The sequence below is a fragment of the Hipposideros armiger genome, unplaced genomic scaffold (genome assembly GCF_001890085.2).
Source record: "Hipposideros armiger isolate ML-2016 unplaced genomic scaffold, ASM189008v1 scaffold_494, whole genome shotgun sequence".
NCBI classification, from domain to species: Eukaryota; Metazoa; Chordata; class Mammalia; order Chiroptera; family Hipposideridae; genus Hipposideros; species Hipposideros armiger.
Genome location: NW_017731844.1, coordinates 323,100 through 340,651, shown reverse-complemented (window position 1 = coordinate 340,651; position 17,552 = coordinate 323,100). Strand labels below are relative to the sequence as shown.

General features: G+C 47.8%; 1 protein-coding gene across 1 annotated transcript in view; it reads left to right on the top strand.

Moving 5' to 3' along the window:
* Positions 1–17,552, top strand: part of KCNQ1 (potassium voltage-gated channel subfamily Q member 1) — a 323,222-nt gene that overhangs the window by 136,230 nt on the left and 169,440 nt on the right. The gene's annotated exons all lie outside the window — the stretch shown is intronic.

Here is a 17,552-nt window from a genome sequence, read left to right as displayed (position 1 = left end):
TTCTATAATTAAATATACAGACTGTTCCCCAACAGCTCTTTTGCCAGAATTTTCCCAGCCTTCCCCTAGTTGGGTGAAGCCCATCCTCTATAGAGTTTCCTGAGCAAGGGCTCATGCGTACAGCACTGTACACATGTCAAACTGTTTTCCTATCACCTCGGTACCTGAAGGTCAGCTCGGCTGGGTATAAAATCTTTGGTTTGCATTTCCACAGGTTACTTGAAAATTCTGCTCCACTGTTGTCTTGCTTTGTATGTTGTTTTTGATAAGTCTATTGCCAGTATAATTCTCTTTCTTTGTATGTTACTTCATCTTTTTACTTGGAGGCTCTAAGATGTCGTCTTTATTTTTAAAGTCTAATAGTTTTAATAGGAAATGTCTCTGAGTTGGTTGTTCCAGATCAATTTTCCTGGTACCATGTGGTTCCTTTCAGTGTGAGAGTTAGATTTTATTCCATTTATAGAATGTTTTAATATATAGTTTTAAATGTTTCTATTGCATTATTTGTGTTTTCTTCTTCAGAGACTTGTTATATGCATGTTGGCCCTCCTTTGCCTAGCTCCATTTCAACAACGGTTACTCAGACACATTTTTATTTCTGTCTTAATCACATTTTAATTATCTTAGCTGTTTTCATGCTTTTCTTCTATTTCTATCTTTAGTTTCATCATCTGTTGTCATTTTTGTTTTCATTTTTGTCCATTTCTGTTTTAAGTGTTTTTATTACTAATTCAAGGTGTCTTTTCATATCTCAAACATTGAGGATATTTAATTCAGCCTGGAATAATTGTTTTTCAGTTTTCTTCAGCTTTATGGTTGGTTTTGGGAGAATTTTATTGGCAGAAAACTTTATTCTCATTTTCTGATTTTTTTCCTTACAGTAGTATTGTATGGATGCCACCTGCTTACTTATATTCCTGTGTACACAGTGATCAGAGTTCCTAGCCCAAGGTTGCTCTCTTCTGTCAGTCTTGCTCTCTTTTAGGCAGATTCTTTTCTAGGTGGTGCTGTTGTGTGACGGAATTGGCATGTTTTTCTTTAAGTCCCGCAGGATTCTTTCATTCCCCCACCACTTCCTTCTTTGCCTTTACGGCCATACCACGTCTCTACATATCCAAGCCTCCCCAAGAAGTGATTCTCTGAGCTGCCACGTCTATTCCATCACATCAAGGATCTTCATTGCAGCTGCTGCTGTGAACCCATTTCTGACTTGTGTTCTCCATTTTGACACTTAATGTTGGACTTTCCCCCCTACCCCACTGGGTGATTCAGTCTGTGCTACTTTTAAGTCTTCTGTGCCCCCTATTTTTTAAATGAAATTCATATAACATAAATGAATCATTTTAAAGTAAACTCAGTGGCATTTAGCATAGTCACGATGTTGTGTTGGTTGCTTGTATATTTAACAATTTATTGCCAAATCCAAGGTCATTTTCCTTATATTTTCTTCTAAGAATTTTATGGTTTTAGCTCTTATATTTAGGTTGTTGATCCATTTTGAGGTAATTTTTATACATATGGTGTGAGGTTTGTGTCATCTTCCTTCATTTGCCTGTGGCTATCCATTGTCCCATGACTATTTATTGAAAATTCTATTGTTTTCCCATCAAATGGTCTTGGCATCCTTGTTGAAAATCAATTGACTATATATGTGAGGGTTTATTTACAGGTTCTCTAGTTTATTCCATCGGTCTATATGTCTATCCTTATACCAGCAACACATTGTTTTGATTGGTAGAGCTTTGTCTAAGTTTTGAAATTGGGAAGTGTGAGTCTTCCAACTTTGTTCTTTGTCAATATTGTTTTAGCTCTTCAGATCCCCTTGTGGTTTCACAAACATTTTAGAATCAATTTTTCCATTTCTGCAAGAAAGGCCATTAGAATTTTGAGAGGGATTACATTCAGTCTGTGGATCACTGGGCAATACTGTCATCTTAATAATATTAAGTTTTCCAATCCATGAGCACAGGATATCATTCTATTTATTTAGGTCTTTAATTTCTATCAGCTGTGTTTTGTAGTGTCTAGTATAAAAGTCTTTCACCTCCTTGCTTAGTTTTATCCCTAAGTACTTTATTCTTTGTGACATTGTTATAAATGGAATTAAATTTTTTTTCCTTCTCAGATTGTTCATTGCTGGTGTGTAGAAACACAAATGATTTGTGTGTGTTGACCATGTGCCTGCAACTTTGCTGAACTTGTTTATTAGCTCCAGTAGCTTTTTTGTGGATTCTCTCAGATTTTCTATATATAGGATCATGTCATCTGTGAATAAAAATAGTTTTATTTCTTCCTTTCCAATTTGGATGCTTTTATTTATTTGCCTAATTGCCATGGCTAAGACTTCCAGTACATTGTTGAAAAGCAGTGGTGAAAATGGGCATCCTTGCTTTAGGGGAAAAAAACGCTTTCTTTTCACCATTGAATATGATGTCAGCTATGGGTATTTCATAGATATTGTTTATCAAGTTGAAGAAGTCCCCTTCTTTTCCTAATTTTGTATGTTTATGCTGAAAGATTGGATTTTGTCAAATGCTTTTTCTGTGTCTATTAAGATGGTTCTATGAATGTGATATATCACATTGATTTTTCTTATGTTGAACCACCCTTTTATCCCTGAGATAAATCCCACTCGCTCTCGGTGTATAATCCTTTTAATATGCTGCTGGATTTGGTTAAGTAGTATTTTCTGGAGGGTTTTTACATTTACAGGGGATATTGGTATCTAGCTTTCTTTTCTGGTGCTGTATTTGTCTGGCTTTGGCATCAGAGTAATACTGACCTCATAGAATGTGTTGCAAAATATTCCCTCTTCTGTTTTTTGTTACAGACTGGTATTGATTCTTGAAATGTTTGGCATAATTCACCAGCAAAGCCATCAGATGCTGGACTTCTCTTCATTAGGGGGTTTTTGATAACTGATTCAAACTTTTACTTAATAAGTCTGTTCAGAATTTCTATTCTTTCTTACATCGCTTTTTATAGTTCATGAATTTCTAAGAATTTGCCCATTTCATCTAGGTTGTCTAATTTGTTGGAGTAGTTGTTCATAGTATTCTCTTATAATTCTTTTTATTTCTGTAAGGTCAATTGTAATGACCCCACTTTCATTTATGAGTTTATTTATTTGCATATTCTCTGGTTTTTTTTCTTAGCCATTCTAGCTAATGTTTTGCCAATTTTGTTGATCTTTTCAGAAATAACCAATTTTTGGTTCAGTTGATTCTCCATTTTTCTCTTCTATTTACCCCTCCAATCTCATGTTTACTACTTCCTTCTTCCTACTAAGTTGGGTGTAGTTTACTTTTCCTTTTATAGTTCCTTAAGCTGTAAAGTTAGGTTACTGGAAATCTTTCTTCTTTATGTAGGAATTTATAGCTATAATTTTCTCTTTGAGCATTGCTTTCACTGCATCCTGTAAGTTTCGGTATGTTGTGTTATTTTCATTCATTTTCATTCTCAACACATTTTCTGGTTTCTCTTGTGAAGTCATCTTTGACTGGTTAGCTTTTAAAGAGTGTTAATTTCCACATATTTGTAATTTTTGTAGTTTTCCTTCTCTTATTGATTTCTAGCCTCATTCCATTTTGATTGGAGAAGACATTTTGTATGATTTGAATTTTTAAAACTTGACTGAGATGGCTTTGGGGCCTAACATGTGATCAGTCCTGGAGAATATTCCCCATGCAGTTGGATAAGAATGTGTGTTCTGCTGTCATTGGGCAGAGGTTCCATATACACTGCTAGGTCTCGTTGACTGATAGGGCTGTTCAAGTCTTCTGTTTCCCTATTGATCTCATCTGGTTGTTCTAATCGTTACTGAGCGTGGACTGTTGAAGTCTCCAAGTGTTATTGTAGAACCGTCTATTTCTCCCACCAATTCTGTCAATATTTCCTGCATGTGTTTTGGGGCTGTTGTTATGTATATATGTATATGTATAACATCTTCTTGGTGAATTGACCCTTTTCTCAATATACAGTGTCCTTTGTCTTCTGTAACAATGTTAAGTCTACTTTTTCTATTAATATAGCTCCCAGCTCTCTGTTGGTTGCTAGTTGCATAGAATGCTATTTCCCATCCTTCACTTTCAATCTGTGTCTTTGGATCTAAAATGAGTATCTTGTAGATAACATAAGTTGGATAATTTTTAAATCCATTCTGCCAATGCCTGTATTTTGATTGGAGAATTTGATTCATTTACATTTAGTTACTGATAAAGGAGGGACTTCTGCCATTTTGCTGTTTGTCTTCTGTATGTCTGGTGCCTTTTTGGTTCCTCATTTCTGCTTTTACCGCATTCCTTATGTTTTCGGTAGTGCATAATACTGATTCTTTTCTCAGTCCCTTTGTGTATATTTTTTAGGTATTTTCTCAGTGGTCACCATGAGAATTACATGTAACATTCTAAATTTATAAAAATCGAGTTTTAACTTATACCAGTTTAGCTTCATTAGCATACAAAAAGCCAGCTACTATGCAGCTCCATCCCCCTCATGTTGTTACTGTCACAAATTGTATCTTTGTATGTTGTGTTGCCAATATCGTACATGTATGACCATCGTTTGATGCATGTCTAAGTCTATAGGAAGTAAAGAGGAGCTACAAACTAAGAATACAATCATACTGGCTTTTGTTTGCCTCTGTAGTTGCTCTTCCTGGAGTTCTTTTATTTCTTTGTGTGGCTTTGAGTTACTTTCTAGTGTCCTTTCATTTCAGTCTGAAGGACTCTCTTTAGCAGTTTTTGTGGGGCTGGTTTGCTAGCAATGAACTCCCTCAGCTTTTGTTTATCTGGGAATGTCTTAATTTCTCCTTCATTGTTGAAAGGTAATTTTACTAAACATAGGATTCTTGATTCAGCTTATTTTTCTCTTTTAGCACTTTAAAAGTTCCATCCCACTCCCTTCTGGTCTCCACGCTTTCCGATGAGAAACTGGACGTTCATCTTACTGAGTATCCCTGTATATGATGTCAGTTCTCTCACCCTTTCACGATTCTGTCTTTCAACAGTTTGCTTATGATGTGTTTCCTGGAGTTCACCGAGCTCCTTGGAGGTACAGATTCATGTCTTTCATCAAATTTGGGAAATTGTCAGCTATTGTTTCTTCACATATTCTTCCTGCCCCTTTCTGTCTCATCTCTCCTTTTGGGGTTCCCAATATGGATGTCGGTGGGCTTGATGGGAACCCATAGGTCCCTCAGGGTCTGTTCATTTTTCATTCATCCTTTTTTCTTTCTGCTCTTCAAACTAGATAATTTCAGTTGACCTATCTTAAAGCTCATGGATTCCCCTGCCCATTTAACTATATTAATGAGACCCTCCAGTGAGTTTTTCGGTTCAGTTATACTTTCCAGTTCCAAAATTTTTAATTCCCTTTTCTAATTCCTATATATGTATCGATTTTCTCTATTTTCTCATACATTTGTTCTGATTTCTTTTAGCTCTTCATCTGATTTCCTTTAATTCTTTGAGTATATTTGAGGAAGTTAAAGTCTTTGTCTAGTAAGTTCAATGTCTGTACTTCCTCAAGGACAGTTTCTGTTCATTTCTTCTGTGAATGGGTCATACTTTCTTATTTTCTTTACACGCTTCATAATTTTTTGTTGAAAAATTATGTTTTGGATATTAAATGTAATCACTCTAAATCTCAGATTCTTTCCCCATCTCAGTATTTTGTTTCTCCTTGTTGTGAGCTGGAGCCTCTGAAGTCACTGTTCCCCTAGCTTGTGTTCAGCTGATGTTTTGACAAGAGATTTCCTTGAGTACCAGGAGTCAGTAAAAAGGGAAAGGCAGAGAGGCAGGGAGAAAAACAGTAAAAGAACTTCCAATCTTTGCAGGTCAGCTCTGTGCTGGGGCAATCCTTCAAGATTTGGCCATTCTGTTTACAAATCTGCCTTAGCCTTCACTTCCTGTTTGAGGTGGGCATAGAGGTCAGCCAGAGGTGATGTTCTCAGGACTTTTCTGAGCATGCATCCTGCCGGGGGCCTCTTCTGGCGCGCTCAGTTCTTCAGTATACATAAGTGCTTTTGAATGGCCTGATTTCCCAAAGAAACGCTTTCCTCAGCTTTTCCTCCCATGCTTTCAGTACTCTTTTATGCCTCCACTGGAATCTTTTCCCAGGTGGCTGTGATTTGTTTGACTCCCCTCACAGTATTTTCAAGGAATGTCCACCATTTTTCAGTCCGGGTGAGCTCCTTATTAGAGGAAACAAAGGCAACCACCTCGTGTCCGTTCCTTTAGGCAGCCCCCAGACAACACAGCACAGGCACAGCTCTTTGGAAATAGGATATTTCCAAAACCAGAACCAGGGAGGGGCCAGGGTCCCACACTGGAAATGTGGCTGCCACCCTCCAGACTGCCCGAAGCCGGAGAAAGCAGTGTTACAAGGGCAAGCAAAATGAAAGATTTACTGCCATCTCTAAGCTGTCTGTTTCTTGGTTTGGTGTTCATGGGTTGCTGTAAACCTTTTCACTGCTTTCTCGAGTTCTGACAAAGTGGGTTCTGACAGGTTTTCCTTGATTTTTCAGTGTTTCCGTGGAGGGAAAGGTCCTGGGAGGTACCTGTCCCTCCATTTTAACTGACGTCACTCACTGTCCTCATGTTTTTTGACCGAGTATCCTAAGCTCACCTCCTGACTGCATCCGGGGGTGGGCGGCGCTGGGCAGGCGGCTGTCGCACGGTTGGAACCTGGCTGCCTTGTCCCCGTGCAGGTAGTTTGAAATCCACGGTGCTCCATCTGTCATTGCTGGGGAAGGTGTGAGTGGCGAGTTGTTTTATTTGTATTCCTTGTTGGTTGTATGCTTTCGGGGAGGGTAAGTGGGGGGACTTGGAACTGGAGGGGAGGGGCGCAGTGTGCCGCTGCTCTCTAAGGCCGGCAGCAAGGCTTTTCAAAGCGTGCCCCTTTCTCAGGGCCTCTGTGCAGCCCGTCAGCAGGTCTTGTCAGCTTCCTGGACATTGTTTGCTCCTTGCCTGGACTCCAGCCACCTCCCACCTCCCTGGGTAAGGCCACCGCCATTTCTCTGCCTGGGTGTTGCCCTCCCCTCTTCGCTGGTCTCGGTTTCCATCCTTGCCTTCCCCCCACCCCCACCCTTCTTCCTGCGGCTGCCTGAGACCAGGTCTTTAAATAAAGTGGACCTTGCCGCTCGCCTCCTTAAAATACCCCCATGGCTTCCTGGCACACTGTCTTGGGCCGGTCTCATGGGTACAGAGACCAACATGAAATCCCGGTGCAGGTCACTTACTGGGGAAGTGCTCCATGGAGGCAGCTGGACAGCCTCGCAGAGCGCACCTCAGAGTTGCCCCACGAGCTGCTAAGGGAGCGAGGGTACTTGTCTGGCCCTGCCAAGGGCTGCCCCCCAGGGGAGTCACTGTGGTCACTCCTGGCCTGCCCCGTGTGGCTGAGCAGGCCCCCAGGCCAGAGACAGCGCTCAGGAAAGCACGCGGCAGGTTTGCACTAAGCTTTCGGCCTGTGTGGAGCGTGAGTGATGAGGGTGCCTGCGTGGGGCCCGTGGGGCCCTCCCTGACAGCAGGGACAGCGTGTTCTTTACCTGCGTCCCTGGTCCCAGCCATATAGCAGGGCCTCTGAGCTGCCTGGCCGCCCAGGACCCAGCCGCTCCCACAGCCAGGCACCATCAGCCATGCGCCCCTCCGCTGGGTGGAACACGCCACTTCCTCAGCAAGCACCATGCTTATTTCTCCATGTTTTCTCTGATTATTGTACGTTCCTCACGTTCGACCCGCGAACAGGATTAGAAGTGGGCCTATGGACACACTGGACAGATGCCACCAGGTCTTTTCATGAAGCAGCGTTTGTGCGAACTGGGTGTGTGTGTGTGGGGGGGGGTTCAGAGCTGAGAGCCCCTCAGGGCCCCTTGCCCTCTCCTGCCTTCCAGCACTCCTGCAGCCAGCAGGGCTGGGCTGACTTGATTATTTTTGACATCGGTTGTTAACATAATTTTGACGTTAAGCCTCCCCCCAGCTCTGGGGTGGCTCTGACTGTGTCCAGGCTCCGGCCTGGGGAGCCATGGGGAGCCTCTCAGCCCCGGATCTGGCCTGGCTGGGAGGCAGCCTGGGAAGGGACCTGTGTTTCTCAAGCCCGCGCCCTCGGGGCCTGGGGGTGGGGCCCAAGCAGATGTCTGGGTTTGGTAGCCAGGGCCTGGAGCCGGATGCTGAGAGCCAGGCCTGCAACTCATTTCCCCATTAAACATTCTGAGAACATCTGCACCGGCGTCCAGGGCCTTCCCTCACTAATTGCTTTGATTATTGTGTGAAGTTCAGAACTGGCACGTTTCCGCGGTGTTGTGATGAAGGTGAAAAGATCACTCTTAATTAGATTAAAAACATTTTTTTCTTCCTCTGTAATTTCGCCTTGAAAATCAAGGCCACTTTTTTTGTTTTCTTCATCCAAAGACCTCCAGAAACTTTCCTCCCCACCTCTCCAGAGGTTTCTTGGGAATGTCCTGTGAGCTCAGCTCTTGGAGAAGACCGCGCTTAACCCAGATTCCGCTGTATGTTAACGTTTCCTGGGGCTGCTCTGGCTGCCGGGAACCAACCGTCCCCTGCAACTGGGTCTTGGGAGACCTGGACAGTGACTTCCTGGAGCAGAGACCCCGAGGGTCGCCCGACACGCGTGGGCGGCCGCGCTGCGCTTTCCATTTCCTGTGCTCGCTCAGAGCTGACCCCGTCCTGGCTGGCGCTCCTCGTCCCCCCAGCGCCCCCGCTATGTGGACCCCACCCGTGGGCCCACAGAGCCACTCTCGTTCCAACCCGTGTGCAGAAGCCTGCAAACCCTGTTGGGATGGGCGGCGCTGGGGGTGAGGGTCCTTGCTGCCCTTATCTCCGGGGGTGCGGACAGCCTAGTGTCCTCCCAAGATTCCAAGGTCACCTCTGACTGCCACATCTGTTGTGCACACCCTGGACTGGACGTGCGGCCAGGCATGTCCCACAGTTTGGGGGAGAGGGCCTCGTGGAAGGGTGGGGAGACAGGGCAGCTTTGCAGACAAAGCCAGCCATCAGCTTTGGGGGCCCCTTCCCAAGAGCTCCCTGGGCCGTGGCGGATGCGCACCTTTGCGGCCAGCTTTGGCCCCTGTGCACTGTGCCCCTCCGAGCGTAGCCAGCGAGGTGGAAGGTCAGCTCTTTGGAACCTTGAGTCCCCAGACCCATCCCCTCGGTCTCATGCCTCACCCCCAAGTTGGTCACACACATTCCTGAGGACTCTCTTGGTAACAAATGATGGGACCCAACTCAAACTAGCTGAAGCACAAAAGGGATATTTAGTTGGCTCACACATCTGGACCCAGCTGTTCCAGACACAGCTGGACCCGGGGCTGGGGTGACCTCGCCTGCTTGCTCCCCCCACCCCCGCCTAGTTCCCTCTCCGGCTCCCGTTCTCCCCCCCGCTGGCTCCTGGGATGGCTGTGTCCTCAGGAAGCCACTTTCCCGTCGGGGCAAGATGGCTGTCAGCTCTGCATTTCTGCCCACGTCCCAGCCAGGGTACGCGCCCTCCTCAGAGCCTCTGAAAGCCAAGGCTGGGTCACCGGCCCTCTCTGGGGACAGCCGTGGGCACCTGGAGCCTACAGCCTGGGAGCGGGGAGAGGAGCAGCCCCGAAGTAAGACTCGAGTTGTTCCCAGAAGCCGGGCCTGGCTGCTGGACAGGCAAAAACAACAGGTGTTCACTCAAGCAAGGTATTTTCCTCAGCGGAACTGGGTGCCAGCTGCAAATACACATTCTCGCTCCACTCCTCGCCCCATTCCTGGCAGCTGTTGTGGGAATCGCTTTTACACTTTCTGTCTATGTCCCTTACTTCTCGCCTCTGAGTGGAGACACAGGTGGCGGCGTGGCCGTGCTGGCTCAGGGTCTGTGAGCGGGCACGGGCAGCTGGCACAGGCCCCGGGCCGCAGCTCAGCAATGTCACGCAGGGCCTGCCTGCAGCTGTCCGGATGCCCTGGGGAGGGGCTCCCGGTCACGGTGCAGGATCTGCAGGCTTTAGCGAATCTGCCAGGAGGGGTGGACTTCCTGGAGGCCGGGCAGGGGCTCTGACTTGGGAAGGACGGGGCCAGCTTCTGCGTATCCCCGTGGGGCAGGCTGGACTGCAGGGACGTGGGGGTGGGGGGCGAGGCCCCATGCCAAGGAACCAGCATACGTAAGGCCAGCGCCCACCCAGGGGTGGCCGTCTTGGAGCCTGGAGAGCTCTGTGGAGGGTACCTGTCAGCTTAGGCAGGATTTTCATCAGTCATGAGGGAGCGGGCCGGGTGAAGTTCCCAGAAAGAGCCCAGGCAGGGCGGGGCTGGGGGACAGGGGGACGGCAGGGCGGGGCTGGGGACAGGGGACGGCAGGGCGGGGCTGGGGCCTTGCAGCGAGGTCAACGTGCTACTGCTCCTTGTGGCCCAGGGAGCCATTTTCAGCCTTTCCGAACACGTTTGCTCATCTAGAAATGGGAATCAAAGCTGCCACCGCACAGGGCTCCTGTGACACAAATGAAGTCACGTCTGGGGAGCCAAGGGTGTCCCGGCCCTGGGGATAAGCTGACCTCACAGGGAGAGGGAGGGACCAGAGCGGGCAGGAGCTGGATGGGGAGCCGGAGGGAGCGGAAGGCTTGGGGACGTCTGTGGCAGGACAGGGCTCTGTGCCGCCATGTGGGCAGTTCCAGGACAGGTGGAGGGGAAATGGAGGCTCTGACACCCTCTGGTAACTCCAGGACGAGCTGTACAGGGCCGAGGGGTGGCGGGCGAGGCAGACCGGGGACTTGCACCAATAGTGTTCCATGACCCGGGAAAGAATCACACGAGACAGAAAACACAGACACAATAAGGACACGAACATCACCCATTCTCTTCGCCCAAAGATAAACATGGTTACCATTTTCATCTATTTCCTTCTAGTCTTTTTTCCGTGCCCTTTTTTTTTTTTAAGAAAATTAAAATGACTCTGGGAGCAGGGCTGCTGCCTGGAAAGGCAGACGATGTGCTGTTTGGTCCCTGCTCTCTGGAGAGTGGGTGAGACTTGGCAGCCGGCGTCACCAGCTGTGTTCGTCGCCACGCCAGAGGCTGCGTTCGCCATCCCAGACCTCCCATTTTCCTAGAAAACAAAATTGCTTAGGCCCAGATTCTGGCCTTGACAAGAGAAAGGCAGCCAGCAAATGAAAGCATCGAAAACTGGGACTGTCTCACGAAAGTGTGACTTCGCTGTCGCCAGGATGCAGTGCTCTCTGCTTCCGGAGCTCCAGCACTCTGGACTGCCCCCTGCCATGGCTCTGGTGCCCTCCTCGGGGCCTGGTGTCAAAATGAGCTGACCGGTGGAGCCTGCCTCGGGCCCGGCCTGCTCTGCAGCTTCCAGACCATGGCTGTCTTTTCACATCCTTATGAAACACCCGTAGGCTCCTTAGAGGTGGGGGTGAAAGCTGGGTCTCTCGGGACACAGCAGTTGCCCCCCAAGCCCTTGCCTGAAAGGGGCAGCCTGCCACTGTGTCTACCAAGGACCTGAATCTCCACCTGGGTGCTCCTGGCACCTTCTCACAGCCATCTGACCCGGCTGTGACCACTGGCGGGGAATGGAAGGGGGCTGCAGCCCTGGGCACTGCCTGTGGTGGTGGCGAAGGCAGACCCCACAGCAGGGCACACTTTTCCTGGTGACTTGAGAAAACGACCCTGTAGCACCCCTCTCTGCCCCTCACTGGGGGCCCATGTGCCGTTCCCAGGATTAAACCCAGCCACACGCATTCTTCTGTGGCAGGTGCAGGCCCCACCCGCACCGGGAACCGCTGCTATGCGCAGTTTAATCTCCTAAAGCAGCAGGCTGGGCCTTTGTCAGGTGGCTCCCCGTTGGCCCGCGGGCGGGCGCTAGAGATGGCACTTGTCATGTCGGGGGTTTGGGAGGCAGCCCCACTTTCCAGTCACCCCTCCGCCGTTCCTTCCATCTGTATACAAGTGATGCAGACATAAAAATATGTATTTGTGTTCTTTTTCCTTCCTTTTTTTTTTTTTTGAAAGAACATTTGAATCCTGGACGAGATTTTAGCTCTGTCACTTGACAACTGTATAATATAACCCAGGGAACTTGAATCTCAGCCCCGAATGTCTCCAATGGGGGCGGGAAATGCTCCCGCCAGGCCCCAGACCTGTGAGCCTCTGCATGTGCACGCATTCCTCAGGGCTTACCTGTCACTTCCCTGCGCTCCCCGACAGTGTCACGGGCAGAGAGCCCTCGCTCCGAGCCCTTCTCCCGGGTGTGACTCAGTCATGTCTGTGCGGTTTCCTGCTGGAAGACTGCCCCTCGCCCCCACGGGCTGCGAGCTCCCAGAGTTTATTTACATCTCTGATTGCTGGTCAGGCACAACACCTTCCCACATGTCCGCCCGCCACCAGGGTGCCTCCCCTGTGATCTGCGTGTCTGTCTGCTGCCCAGCTCTCCCTGAGCGCTTTAGTATTTTCTTATTGCTCCGGACGAGTTCTTTACATTTGGTGGATACTAGCTCTGTGCGGTTGTCGTCACGCCTCAGGGTGTCCTTGGTGACTTAGTCTCCATTTTAATGTAGTCAAGTTAATCCATCTGTCCTTTACAGTCACGGCTCCTTACGTTTCAGAAAATCCTTCAGACCCCGCAGTCATGAAGACATTCTAGATTCAGTTGGGAAGGTGTTTGAGTCTGGCTTTTCTTCATTAGTCTTCGGTCACCTGGAGTGCCGAGAAGTGTGCGGTGTGTGGTGTGAGGGAAGGGTACATTCTAGCGCTTCCCCAAGAGGACAGCCAGCGGTCCCCGCACATCACGTGTCCACCATGCGCAGGCCACCTCTGATACACAGCCAGCGTCCACGTGTGGGGTCTCTCTGGACACTCAGCCCTGTCCCCGTGGCCTCCGGTCTGTGTCAGCACCGCACCATCTCCATGACCACGACTTCATAAGCAGTAGTGACGCCCAGAAGAGCAAGTCTGTTGCCCTGTAATTCAGCCATGTTGCTGACTCGTGTCCTTTTGCACTTCTGGGTCAACTTCACGCTTGCCGAGGTTCCAACACACAACCCTTGGGATTTGTACTAAGATTTGGAGAGAGTGAATTCACCACTGAGGCTTCTAGTCAATCAAACACAGGTGTATTTCTCCATTTAATTATGTCTTCTTGAATGTCTCTTCTTTATCATTTCTCCTTCAGGTTCTTGTATATCCTCCATTAGATACTAGACTTTTTTGTATCATTGTACACAGGTTTTTCACTCTTTCCTTTGAAATAATTTTGATTTACAGAATAGGCAACTCTCCCAATCACTTTTCACCAGCTTCTCCAATGTCAGCCTCTTATATAACAGTGGTACAATGACCAAAGCTAAGAACATTGCAACAACACGGTTAGTTAAAGCAGTTTAGTTAATTTGTGTGGATTTCCCCAGTTTAACATCGAACGTCCCTTTCCTGCTCCAGGACCCGTCATTACATTCAGTTAGCAGGTCTCCTTGGCCTCTGCTCTGTGGCAGCGGCCTGGTCCCTCCTTGCTTCTCCTGATCTTGACCCTTTTGAGAAATACTAGTCGGGTGTCAGCGTCCCTCCGCGTGGGTCTGATACCCTCTCAGGGTTAGCCTGGCATTGTGGGTTTGTGGAAAGAATGCCACAGAAGAGAGGAGAGGTGCTTTTCTCAGCGAGCGCATCATGTCTCGGTACATGATGTCAACATGGCTTGTCAATGGTGGTATTCACCTGGACTCACTTCACCTGACTCACCTGGTTAAGGTGGTGTCAGCCGGGTTCCTTCACCGTCAAGCCAGAGTTTTTCCTTCCCCACAGTCTAATGAGACCCAAATCCCTGAGTCCAGCCCACGCTTGGGGGGCCTTGGGCTGACCTCCTTCAGAAAAGCATATGGAAGAATTGGGGGACATGTGTCAAAACCACCACAGCGATGCATAAAATCTGAAGGGGGACGCTTTGAAGTTGCTCCTTCAAGTGTCACCTACTAATTTCAGTGTTCATCTGTGGGTTTTTCCTGCAGCAGACATCAACGTGGTGTTTTAATGGTGCTTTTTCTATTTTCCTCATTCTTTCTACATTTTTTAGAATTCTTCTGTAAGGAAGAGTCGACCCTCTCCTCCAATATTTATTTAATGTAGCTCGTATGGACTCGGGGATGTTTATTTTTTGAGCTGGAGTGCAAGACTATTGTTACTTTGTGGCTCAGGTTGTTCCAGCTTTGGCCAGTCGATTGAGTTCTTTGGGGTTAGTTCCGGGGTCCATTCGTTACACCCCTATTCTTTTCACTTATTTACTTTTGAGGATTTGCTCCCTTTCTAGCACTAGACATCTTGCATTTCCCCTGCTCCAGCCCTAGAGCCGCCGTGCGGCCATAGCCCTGGTTCCTATAGCTGGGGAGTGAACGGTCTTTAGACACCAGGGCCTGGGCACTGTGAGTGCTCGTTGCTTCAGGGGTGTCACTGCTTCTGGGGCCACTCAGAAGACACAGCCGGGAGATCTGTGTTTGCACACAACCTAAGTATGCACACATCTTTATCTGCTTCTGTGTTTCTACTAAGCTAAACTAGTTCATGCTGATATTTCTGACCACAGGGTTCATTCACACACCCCTACACACCACTTTTTCCTTTTTTCCCTGACAGCGAGAAAGCCAGCTTCCATTATTTAGAATTTATTTACTTGTTTGACCCAAATCTACATGAGCACTGGTATGAACAACAAACTTACCAACCAGAACACTGTGTTTCTGAGGTTTTGGTTTTCACTTCAGCCATATTGTATCCGGTCAAAGGATGGTTTCCCACGGCTTCGTCGCCCATTCCTCTTGCCCTTTCCTTTGGTGCCATGTTGTACGTTCATCACACAGAATTCACGGCGCACCATTTGCTTTCCATCCAAGGATCCTCCAACTGGCTGGCTGATTTCTTTTGAGTTTGCATACAGTCAAATTCCCTCTTGGAGGGGTAGTTCTGTGGGTTTTGACAAATGCCTGCAGTTATGCACCCACCCCCACCGCACCACAGAGAAGTTCCGTAGCCCTAAAAATTCCCTCGTGTGACCCTTTTGAAGTCAAGTACTCCCCCTCCCCTAAACACTAGCAGCCATTGATCTGTTTTATGTCCCTGTAGTTTTGCCTTTTCCAGAATGTCATATAAATGGAATCATATAATATGTAGCCTTTTGCATCTGGCTTCCTTCACTGCTTAGCAAAATGCATTTGAGATTCCCCCATGTTGCCACGTGAACGATTAGTTCATTTCTTTTGATTGCTGGGTGGTACTCCAGTGTCAGGATGTGCCCGTTTGTCCATCACCTACCAAAGGACATCTTGGTTGTTTCCAGGTTTTGGCAATTGAGAGAAAAAGTGCTATACCCACTTCTGTACAGGCTTTTGTGAGCATCCATTTTCCATTCACTTGGGTAAATATCTGAGAGGGACCTCTGGGTCACATGGTAAGTGTCTGTTTAACTTCACAAGGACCCTCCCAGCCCTTTTCCAATGTGGCAGCACCAGCCTGCATCCCCACAGCGGCACCTGAGTGTTCCAATGGCTCCTCACCCTCGTGAACACTTGGTATTATTACCAGGGTTCGGGGTGTTTTTTGTTTGCTTCCTTTTCTTGTCTTTTAATGTAAGGTGAGGAGTAAGGCTCTACCTTCTCCCCGCAAACATCCAAAATTGACACCACTGAGAAGTTTTAGCCATTCTAAGAAGGGTGTGGTGGCAGCTGGTTGTGGATTTAATTTGCATTTCCCCAGTAATTAGTGCGGTTGGCTGGGAGCCCCTCCTCACGTGCTTATCTGTAATCCATTTTTTATAACCAGGTTGTTCGCTTTCTTGTCAAGTTGCAGGAGTTCTTTCTATATTCTGGATACAAGTTGTTGACCAGATAGATGACATACAGACTTTTCCTCCAAGTCTGCGGCTTGTCTCTTCATTTCCCTCGCAGTGTCTTTTGCAGAGAATATGCTTTTAATTTCGATAAAGTCCAATTTTTCAATTCATTTTCCCTCACAGATTGAGCTTTTGGTGTTGTAGTTCAAACCTCATTGCCAAAGCCAACGTCCAGAGATTTTCTCCTATGTTTCCTTCAAGAAATTGTATACTTTTGTGTTTTATTCCAGTTTTTCTTTCTCCTAAGTTTGTATATAATACCTTTCACGTTTTCGTTTTCTGATTGTTGATCTCCCACAATGTTAGGTATAAATGCTAAATGTATTAAAATTTATACACACACACACATCCATACATTTATATTACAAATAGAATCAGGAGACAGCTAACTACTTTGGGGTGGGAAAAACCTTCCCTTTTCAAAAGCAAAAGATAGGTGTACCACTTTAAAAACATCAAATGTTTCCTGTGATTAAAAACAACCACAGTAAAGGTTAAAAACACCAAAAGTAGACTGGGGGAGATGTTTGTGCCTCACACAACCAAGGGTTAATGCCTCGAATATATAAAAAAATTCCTACAAATTGACGAGCAAAACTGAGCAAAGGATACGAACAGCCAATTCCGCAAGAGGAAATCCAAACAAGACCCACAAAAGGCCTTCAGCGTGGAAGGAAAAGTGGCACCCGTCCTCATCCACGCTTGGCGGGCGCTGCGGAGGCCGCCCGCAGCCGGCTGGGGAAGCTCGCCGTTCCCACAGTGCTGCTGGGGTCTGAGTTGCCCCAACTTCTTGGGAAAACCACCCAGCAGCATACATTAAGACGCCCCAGGCAGCACCCCATCCCCTGGCCCCGTGCCTCCGGTTTGCATACAGATGGGTGGTGCATCCCTGTCTTAAGCAGGTGGTTTGAAGCTAACAGAGCCTGAACATCCACCAGGCATGGAACGGTTGAGGTAACTTGCAGACTGAAACTGCAGACTGTTACGACGCAGGGCCGCCGTCTACACACCTGTAGAAAAATGAGGTGCACTGAGCGACGGGAACACAGTCGTCACGCGTGTACAAAAGCGAGTGTCACCTGGTGTCGCTGCTGTGCTGAGCAGAGAAGGATGAGGTGGAATCCACGGGTGGCGAACACAGCCGACCTGGGGGGAGGAGGGCCTTCGCGAACCTTGGTTTACTTTTCACGAGTATTTAATTCTTTTACAATGGTAACTTCAGATGAAGAGCAAAATATGTCCAGGTTGAAAATCAGGACTGATACGTATTCCCGTCGGCCCTGAGTGCCTGTGTCAGGCTGCCGAGGGTAGGCCCGGGGATCCGAATGTGAACGCAGCTTGTTGGGGGGCTTCCTGGTCCGCCCTCAGGGTGTGGGTGGCGATGTGACATGGTGGCCTGTGCGGGAGGCCAGGAGCTTTGCAACTGCCCCTTCCTCCTGGCCTTTCGATTCTGTGCGGGCAGGAGTCCGGCCACCATGTGTCTCCGCTGATGCGTCACGAGCCCCCCATCTGCACTCATGTCAGTGCCAGCCCGGTGGCGGGGTCAGTGCTTCCTCGTAGGCCCTGCCTGTCGATGTTTGATTCCTGGGAATCAGGAATCAGGGAAGAGGCCTAGACGCCCGAGTCAGTTGGGGCCCAGTCCTCACTCTGAAGAGGTGTCACTGGCCCTCAACTGCTCCTGGGCCATTGAAGCCTCAGGCACA